The 10,122-nt window shown below is 36.2% G+C and overlaps 1 protein-coding gene across 1 annotated transcript in view; it reads left to right on the top strand.

The window, feature by feature from the left end:
• Positions 1–2,532: 2,532 nt before the first annotated feature.
• The window catches only part of LOC103596536 (probable phospholipid-transporting ATPase VD), a gene marked incomplete at its 3' end in the record, with an annotated part of 54,018 nt that continues 46,428 nt past the window's right edge, over positions 2,533–10,122 (top strand). The window contains exon 1 of the mRNA XM_008580176.1: positions 2,533–2,683. The remainder of the gene's footprint in view (positions 2,684–10,122) is intronic.

Genomic DNA, 10,122 nt, shown 5'->3' with positions numbered 1-10,122 from the left:
CTCTGAAAGTCTGGATCTTCACTTCCTGATATTCTTTGTAATCATTGCATTTCAAGGATTTTTACAAAGTTAAAAGCCAATCTGTTCTTATATGGAAGAAAGGGACTTGGCTGACATAAAGGAGAGGAAATGTAATTCCTCTTTAAAAAATGCACACACGTAAAATTAAATTCTAAGTTTACAACTAGTAATAATAATGTATGTATTCTTGTTGTTTCTAAAAATATGGAATTTCTCCTCTCAAAAAGGCATTTATAGTCATGGCATGGTTTCATCCTCTCCCAACAAAAATAATTTATTATGCATCATCCTACTTTGTTGATAGCTGTGCTAAAGAGGCCAGAATAGAATTCTGGGGTTAAGAATGTTTTCTCTTAGACCTGCTCTTTCACCTACCATCTTTCCATCTCGGGCAAGTTGTTCCAGCTTTCTGTGACTCAAGTTTTTCATCTCTAAATGAAGACTAACCTCATAAGGCTGATAAGAGAACTAAATAAAGTAATAGATATAAACTGCTTAGAGGAGTGTCTAACAGAAATAGTTCACTAGCACTCAGCAAATATTAAGGAAAGAAAAAGAAAATTCTGTGATCATGTTATTAAAATCAAGGCTCATCTGCAAGTAGCAGATTTAATTGTCTGAGGCATTGAGACGTCTTTTTTTTTTTTTGTCTATTTCCAATGACCTTCATGGCATTGATAAGTACTAATTTTTTAAAAATGGTTAGATATATTTAAGTTATAGAAGGGATACATGTTCTTTTCACTAGGTCAAATGATATAGTTACAAATGGAAAGCTAGTAATCTCTCCTCACTTGTCTATCTTTCCCCTCTGAATAAACAGTTTCAATGTGTATCTTGCCACATATTTCCTATATTTACATTAAAATATAAAATATATAAAGAATGTATACATCAGGATAAATTGCTTTATTACAAAATGTTTCACATTATTCTTCCACCACATTTTATTTTTACTTAAATATAATGTGAATTTTACTCTAAGACAATAATTTAAATATTAGCAGTGATTCTCAACCCTGGCTGCACATTAGAGCCATAGGGGAGTTTACAAAAAGAAACACAGAAATTGACAGAGCCCACACCCAGAGATTCCAGTTTAATTGGCCTAGGTGAGGCCTTGGCATCAAGCTCCCAGTTGACTCTGATGTGTAGCTAGTTAGAGCCACTGATTTTAACAATCCAAACAGGGTGCAAACGCCAGCTCTGTGCCTGAATCATCCTGTTACGCAGCTTCCCAGGAGGCCCTCTACTGAGCGCTGATTGGAGGAGCCCAGGGAGGCCCATCTGAAGTTTTAAGTCTCCTCGAGAAGATTGGCTATCAGATAAAAAAAATTGTTTCATCTTAAATCATGTTAGAGACAGTCACATAACTGTAAAAAATGCTACTAAGGGCAGGAATTTCAGAGGCCACCTAAATGATAGTGTGCTCTTCTAGAAGGGGTTTATTCACAGAGTTGACTAAGCTCTAGAGATTTGCCCCTGCCTGCAGAAGGAGATTGCCCTAATGGGGTATTGCAGGAAGCCACACCCAGAACTTGTTTCTCCTAATCTGACAAAGGCATCTTCTCAGTGGGTGCAGGAACTTGTTTGGCCTCTCTTGGTTGAGAGGGTTTTCAAGGCTCCAACCAGCTCCCTGTGTCTGTCCTGGTGAACTCTTCACGAATAGTCAAACATTTGCATGATCATTTAATTTTCTTCATTCTTGCTACACATTTGAGAAACATTTGCGAGAGTGGTAGATGTATCAAATAGGAGAGATGTGGAGGTTTTTGCCCACTTTTATATTTGCTTCAGTGGGATAAAACAATTGGCAGCCAGTGATTATTAGGTTTTGTTCTAAATTATTGGTTTTGCTTTCTCTAAATGGCCTATCCCTTTCTCAAAGCACTTGGTGGAAATTTTGAGAGATCAGACAGGTTTTTGGAATTTATTTAATAGTATTTTTTTTAAGTCGTGAGTTTTAAGCAAACAGACCCTTGCAAGTATATGGACAAAGCCACATTATCCTGAGTAAGAGAATAGAAGGGAAAAGACTGAGTAAAAAGACCACATCAGAATTGCGGTCTTCTTTTCTAGTTATAAAACAGTATTAAATTTTATATTTGATCTCTTTATCCTCCTTAAATAATTGCCAAATGTTTCGAGTCTAGGTAAAGGAGTAAATTGTTCAACAGAATTACAGCAAAGCATGAATGAACCAAACCGTCAACCGCAGGCAATGCGTACTGTGAAAGTCAGAGGTGGTACCTTAAGGGCTCCAGACCACTGGGGCATCTGTGTCGGGCAGGCGGGCAGCTCTGTCCAACAGCTAGAGTTGGGAGCCCTGCAGCAGCCAGGCCCCCGCCCCGCTGACGTCACGGGGGCGTGGCGGCGGGCGATTGGCGGTTCACGCAAGCTCGGGCTGCTCCGGAGCCCAGCGGAGCCGGGAGGAGGAGAGGGCGAGGGGGAGAGGAAGAAGTAGGTCGTGGGCTCGTCCCAGTCTCGGGCGCCGGCTCTGGCAGCTGAGTTTGGGAGCTAAGTGATTTTTTTTCCCAAAGGTAAATAAATGGCTGGCGTGGAAGCGTAACGCGCCCCCAACTCTTCGGATTTATGCCTGGTTCATTCTTGCACACTGGGACTCGTGATCGTCATGCTGTGATGTGTGCCGAGGAAGCAGTCGGTAAGAGAGAAAGACGAACCCCTTTGACTGTTCCCCAGCCTTCCGTTTCACTGCCCACGCTCCTTTTCTCTTTCTGTTTCTTTTTCTCTTACCGCCCCCCACCCCACCCCCCGAGTCACGATTAGGTTTGATGACATGGCTCAAAACTAGAGCTCTGGGCTGTTCTTAAACTTAAAAAGAAAAAAGGAAAAAAAAGAAGCGATTACACCATTTTCAGCCACTTGATTTCTAAAGGGGAATTATTTTATCTGTTTGAATGTTGGGATTTATAAAAAGGTAACATGCACACGCACGCGTGCGCGCGCGCACACACACACCCCCTTTCTCATCCAGTTGTGAAACCGACCGGTTTAAAACAATTTTGGCTATCTGCCTCAAAGGTGACGAAGAGGAAAAGTGTTGAAAATTTAGCTCAGTAAATAAACCACGGGTTGATTCCATGTGCTGGAGTTTGCAGCGCACACACACACCCCCTTTCTCATCCAGTTGTGAAACCGACCGGTTTAAAACAATTTTGGATATCTGCCTCAAAGGTGACGAAGAGGAAAAGTGTTGAAAATTTAGCTCAGTAAATAAACCACGGGTTGATTCCATGTGCTGGAGTTTGCTCAAAAATAGTTTTTAAAGGAGTGCTACAAAATAGCCCACATTCTTTCCCACAAACGCTAACTTTGAAGACCTTAGTTATTTGAGGCACCGTTCATTTCATATTATGAAAGATGCAGTCATACTTTACCATGTACAGCAGAGAGACATTGGTTAGTTAGTGAATCCCTCCAGTCCGGGGGGCTTATTGGTGACTTGGGACCCTATGTCTTTAGAAAGAATATATTTAAATTATTTTTATCCATAAGGGCATGTTAGCTCAGGTATTTAGAACATGATCTAAATAAGACCAAAATTTCTTCTTTTTATTATGCTAGTTCTTTGAAAGGAGACAATTCTATAGGCTTAGAGCAAGTCTCTGACTCTAATCAACCTTGAAAGATGGTTCAACAAGGATGTGGCTCCTTATCCGCCAATATTACTGTAGCAGCCTTTAAATTGGGCTAGGTCGCATTTCTGTGAAGAGTACCATCATAAAAAAAAAAATCTTTGTTTACTTGTTAAGAACAAAAGTGTAATACATGAGTTACTCATTGAGTGCCCCAGTGTGAACCCCAACTCCAGTCCACCCCAAAATGTAATGGCTGCTTCTTCTGGACTGTTTTCTATTCTCATTACAAATACATATTACATACTTGCATTGAGATAGTTTGTATCAAAATGAGATACTATTATATACTGAAAAAGAACTTAGCAACATTCAAAAGTTTTAAGGAGTTTAAAAACTAACATTGTAACTGCTAATTTAATATTTGTTAAATTGTATGAAAAAGATGGAGAAGCTAAGCAGTCAAAAGCAGGATGTGGGGAACGTTTGACCTTGGCATAGCAAGAACTGCATACTTTTCTTAGTGACTAAATAGAATTGAGTAGAATATCATTTATTTTGATACTGTCAGTAAGATGAAAGAAAATGCTCAGAATTTGATTACAACTTATAATAGAACCGAGATGACTCATCTGTTAGACAAATGTACTTCTTAGAATTAATTTTAAAAATTAAGAGTTTATAAAAATGTCCACATATTCAAGCCTTCATTGCATATTGTATTTATTGTCTGATCTAGTTGGAAGTAGTTTTTTGTTTTGTTTTGTTTTAAAAATGAGGGAAAAATCAAAGAATATGCTACAAGCAAGATTATTGGGGGATTCTCAAAACACAATGCATTGATGAAGATAAATTTAATAGTGCTTAAAAAAAGAGAAGTTGTTTATCAACTCTAGGAGCAATTATATGTCTGCTGATGCTATCACCATTCCTGGTCAATAATTATAGAAACTGAGCAGCTTTCCTTATCATTTAGGAAAGGTTAGTTGTGAGCGCATTTTCTTGAAAACATTATTCTTTCTCTATTGTCTTAAGTGAATTTATTTCATTTCAAAAATCATTTGCAGCGTAAGAAGTAATAGTGATACTAGTTTTGTAAAAGTGTTGCGGCCTTAATAGAAACTTCTTTTATGCTGCTTGATGAAGGGTCTATTAGTACAACTATCTGAGGGTAATATGTATTAAAACATGTAAATGTTCATAGCCTTTGACCCATAAATCCTGGATCTAGAAATATATCCTAAGTAGATCATTTGAATTCCATATGATGATTTATAAATATGCTTATTAGTGTTACCTGTAACATAAAAAAATGGAAACAAAGACTGAGTAGCAATGTATTTAAATAAATTAATGTGATATATATTCATATTGATAAAACTCATTTGCCAAAACCGTTTTGAAAAAACTGAATGGCTTGGAAATATGCTTGCAGTGTATTGAGTGAAAAAAAGATTTAATACTATAATATCTTGAATGTGTAAAATATAACTTTGAAATAAATATTTATTAAGCTCTTATGTACGCGTTGTTCTAAATCAACAAACGCTGAACAACTTTAAACAAAACTATTGTAGTTATTGTTTGCTTATAAGTTCCTTTTGCATTAATGGGTATACACGTTGGTATACCGTATACCAAAAAAACAACAAAAAAAGTATCTCTTGGTGGTAGAGTTATAGCTTTGATTTCCTTTTGTATATTTTTCTGATATTCCCATATCTTCTATACCAACTGTTATTTTTATAATCACAAAAATACCACTTTCAGAATATCACAAGAAACACCATAAAAAAATACAAACACTAAGCTCTGTATTTTATATGCCAGTAAGCTCTTTTCAAAAGACATTATAAAAAGCAGTGAGAGATTGCTATGATCCAAATGTTTGTGTTCCCCCAAAATTCATATGTCGATTCCTATTCCTCAGTGTGATAAAATTAGGAGGTGAGGCCTCTGGAAGGTGATTAAATCATGAGGATGTAGGCCTCATGAATTGAATTTGTGCCCCTGTGAAAGAGGCCCCATAGAGCCTCTTCCACCACATGAGGACTCAGAGAGAGGTGTATGAACCACAGAGTGAGCCCTCCTCAGACATTAAATCTGCTGGCACTTTGATCTTGGCCTTCTCAGCCTCTAGAACTGTAAGAAATAGATTTCTGCTATTTATAAGCTATTCCATTTATGGCAATTTGTTATAGCAGCCTAAATGGACTAAGACAGATAGATAAATGCCTTATGATCCTCAATGAAAAGTAGATATAGATGGACAGTTCACAAAGGAAAAGAAAACTGAATTGTCCAGGGTTAGGGGAAGGGGGATGTTAGCAACCCAATAATCAAAGAATCTCACATAGCAATAATTTGCTGTATTTTTACATATCACATTAACAAACATGGGGGAAAAATGTGTGAGGTTGTTGGGAAGACTATTCAATGATATGGAAAAATGTTCCTGATAGGAGAAATGAAAAAAGCAAGTTACAAAATGGCATCCTAGTTTTGGGGAGAAAATAAATAAATAACCTATGTACAGAAACTAATTAATTGGTGGGGAATAAACCAGATGTTAATAGTACTTATATTTGGGTAGTGGGATTATAGGTGATTTCTATGTTTCTCATAGTGTTAATCTGTAATTTCTAAAATTTCTACAGTGAATATATTTTAGTGACTGGGGAAAAGGTCACTACCCTAATAAAGCAATTTGTCCTGGAATAAAGAGCACATAGGAGATATTACCTATCTCCTTGTTCACAAAATTCCCACAGCCTTCCTTATTATGTGTAATTTTATGTCAGGCATCATTGTTTCTGAATTATATTGGCTGGTGAGAATATTTGAATTATAAGGGAAATCACAAGATAAAGCCGATACTATTCACGTTCATTCTTCTGCCCCCAGCTGTTTTCTGGAATAATAAGCAGTGTTGGACTGATTTGAATTCTACTTCCCTTTCATTTCCTGTTGATCAAATCTGTTAGGGTCGGATGCTGATAGGCCTTCTATAGTTAAATACTCCTTAATTTATTGTTTTTTAAATCTGTTGATTCAAGTTAAGACCTTTTTGAGTGAGGAAGATGAGTATAATACATTTCTGTTGATAAAAGAAACGTCAAGTTTCCAATTCCTTAACTTTATATAGGATAGGTAATAAAAATTGTGATTTTCTTGGTTATGAAAAGGAAAGTGAAAATCAGTTTTGAACTGTCTCGAGTGTTGTGAAGTCTTTTTCTTCAGTTTGTAGTACTCATAATTATTTAGCACGATTTTAAAACATTCTAATTTTCCTTACACTATAATAATATATAGAAGGTTATAGTTAAAAGCCTTAATTATGATATTCTCTCTTCTTCACTAAAGTCTTTTCTAGATAGGTGTTCTCAAATATGTTTACCCCAAAGATTCTACTTACATGTATTGTCCTTCAGCTAAGAAATCAATATTTCTATTTGGCCAACATCAAAATATGCCTGAAACTGAAGTATTATTACACTTCTAAGACCCCTAAAACAGGGACTAAGAGAAAAGTGAAATGCTTTTAATGCTGTAAGGAAACTTTGAAAAGTAATTCTTACTTTGAGTCCCAAACTGAATTTCCTCTCCTAAATTGTCACATTTTGTTTGAGCCAGGTTAGTGCAACAGAGGGAGTACGTTGGTCCCAAATGCCCAGTTTGTCACATATTCCTTTGCTTGTTTGATTTGGGTCATGGTCAGGATGGATGGTGTATTAGTCTGTTTCTGTTGCTTATAACAAAATACACAGAACTGAGTAATTTGTAAGAAAATGAAATTTATTGCTTAGTTTCTGAGGCCAGGAAGTCAAAAGTCCTGGGAACACATCTGGTGAAGGCTTTTTTTGGTGGTGACTTCAGTAACAGCAGAATATCACATTGTGAAATGGCAGAGCAGAGAGAAAAAGAAAGAACCTACCCCATTCACTCTCTTTTTAAAGCCCTTAGAACCACGCCCATGACCACTATTTTTAATCAATTTATTACGGCATGGTCCTGCAATCTAATCACCTCTTCAAGGCCCCACCTTTCAATTACCATCATAGAATTTCCCACCCTCTTAACACTGTCACAGTGGGGGTCAAGTTTTGGGAGGATACTCAATCCAGGGCAGATGGGTTGGTGATAGGAACATGTGGTTAAGGTATGTAGTATTAAGGATGTAGTACTGTTGTTAACAGGCAGAGCACAGGAGTGGAGCCAGTACAGGAGGAACATGAGAATGTGGGTCCTGCCAGGTTTTTGTGTCACCCTTGCCAGCCATTGGGATTACTGTTGTCACAGAGGTACACTCAGAGACACCTTTGGAAGTCCTTGTTAGGTTATTGGTAAACTTTGCTCTGAAGCATGTTACTCAGATTTTCCAGATGAGTATCCCTCCCTTTCCCCCCCATTCCAATGTGTCTTTCATGCAAAGAAATCTTTTAATTGTCCATATCACATTGTTCTCAAATATCTTTGATGATTCCCCATTTCCTTCAAAATAAGCATAAATTCTTCAAACAGTTAAGGATTTCAATGTGGTCCTAACATAGATTTCCATCTTAATTTCCCATTCACTCCTTAATTTGTACTTGAAACTCCAGCCATATTCAACTACTCAGTATTACTGAAATGAACACAGCTTCCAGCCTCCTTGTCCTTACTCATAATATTACCTTTTTTCAAATCTATAAGTCTCTTTTTCTAGATACTTACCAAGGCTCATTTAAAATGCTTTCTCTTCTGGGAAACCTTCCCTTGTCTCTCTTTCCTTCCTCTGACCTCATGCCATGCCTTCTCACAGGACTTCCTCTTTTTCTAAATTAATATACTACATGATTATCCTAGTGTTATCTTTTTTATTGAGTTGAGTATTTTGACCTGTTTGGGGGCTCTTTTATGCATTTGCACAGTACCCAGCACCGTGCTTAGGACAAGGTAAATTAGATAAACACTAGAAGGTAAGCTAGAAGGCAGATTTTTGTCTGTCTTGTTCCCTGGCTTATCTCCAGTATCTATAATAATGTCCGACATATAGTAGGAGCACAATAAACATTAGTTGAAAGAATGAAATTATTGAGCACTTTTAGTGCATTAGGCACATGTATTATTTAATAAACCTCCTTACAAAACTATGTGAGGAAGGTGATATTATTTTCATTTTACAAATGTGGAATCTGAGGCTCAGAAAGGCTGAGTGGCCAAATGTATGGTAAGTGGCCAAACGTGAATCTGTTTGCAGAACTTGTGTTTTCTACTAACTGCAGATGTATTTATTGCTGTTTTGAAAACAACTGATTATATTATCAGTACTTCTTCAAAATGTATGTGTTTTGGGGGATGGGTAGTATTAGTAAACTATTGCAATTGACCATTTTTTATGAATCTATTTTATAATTGCAATAAAAACCATCAACTTCTTTTTAATATCATTTACAGTTTTGGTCTGTTCCTTTTTGGTGTTTATATACTATACTTAAGTAATACTTAACTTCCAGGCCTCAGGGACAAATTAGATATGTGTGTTGAGGCAATTTGAGTAATTGGCATATATAAGCTATGCTTCCATTACATTGTCAATTGCTGATGTAATTTTTAGCCATTGTGAAATAATACCTCTCTATGTAATATTTATAATATATTTTAAGTCACCCAAAAGCTTCCAGAAGCAAATCTTTAAATAGGTTTTAGAAATTAATTAAATCCCTCATCCATTACATTGAAATGTCCTTTTTATAGTTCAGCTAAAACAACTCAAGTAATGCCTGTCATCATCACATATCCAGTAATGCCATATACTTTAAAGAAAAGAACATAATATAGTTCAAAATTTTAGTCTTCGATATGTTTATTTGATTCATTTTATAGCTCAGGTTAATAATCTGTGAGAGACCTTTAGAAAACATTTGATGTAGTCTATTGATATAACCTTTTAGTCATAGAAATACATACAGTCTTTCAGTGATTATTTTCTTTCCATTTAGCTATGAATAGCTCCACTTTCCTATTTATTATTATTTTTACTCTTTTCATTCCTCATTCTTTTAAACATGTTATTTTCTTTTGTTTTTTAAAAATTTTAATGGTTACTCATACAGAAAATAACTGCCTTATTTCTTGTGTGTAAGGAAAGTAGTTTTACTGATTATTTAAACACATCATTGGGATGGAAATAATTATCTGCATAAAAATAATATTTAATGATAATGAATTCATGGGGAAATGTATTCACAAATTAGAAATAAGTCTTTTCAGGGTAGATTTGAGTTGCCCAGGTTAATGGTTTTCAAAGAGGAACTTAGACTAGAACCTTGAGCTTGTTAGAAATGCAAATTTTCAGGCCCCACTGAGGACCTTCTGAATCAGAAATTAGGACGATTGTGTACTTGGTGTGGGGAGGATGGAACCTATGTTTTAACAAGCTCTCCATGTGATTCTGATCTGTGATAAAGTTTGAGAACACAGGCTTAGGGCAGGATCTTCAGGTGAGCAGACCAGCATATTCACT

This window comes from Galeopterus variegatus, unplaced genomic scaffold, assembly GCF_000696425.1.
Source record: "Galeopterus variegatus unplaced genomic scaffold, G_variegatus-3.0.2 Scaffold2041, whole genome shotgun sequence".
In the NCBI taxonomy this organism is placed as follows: Eukaryota; Metazoa; Chordata; class Mammalia; order Dermoptera; family Cynocephalidae; genus Galeopterus; species Galeopterus variegatus.
Note: the sequence above shows the minus strand (reverse complement) of the source record. Positions and strands in the feature narration are given on the sequence as shown.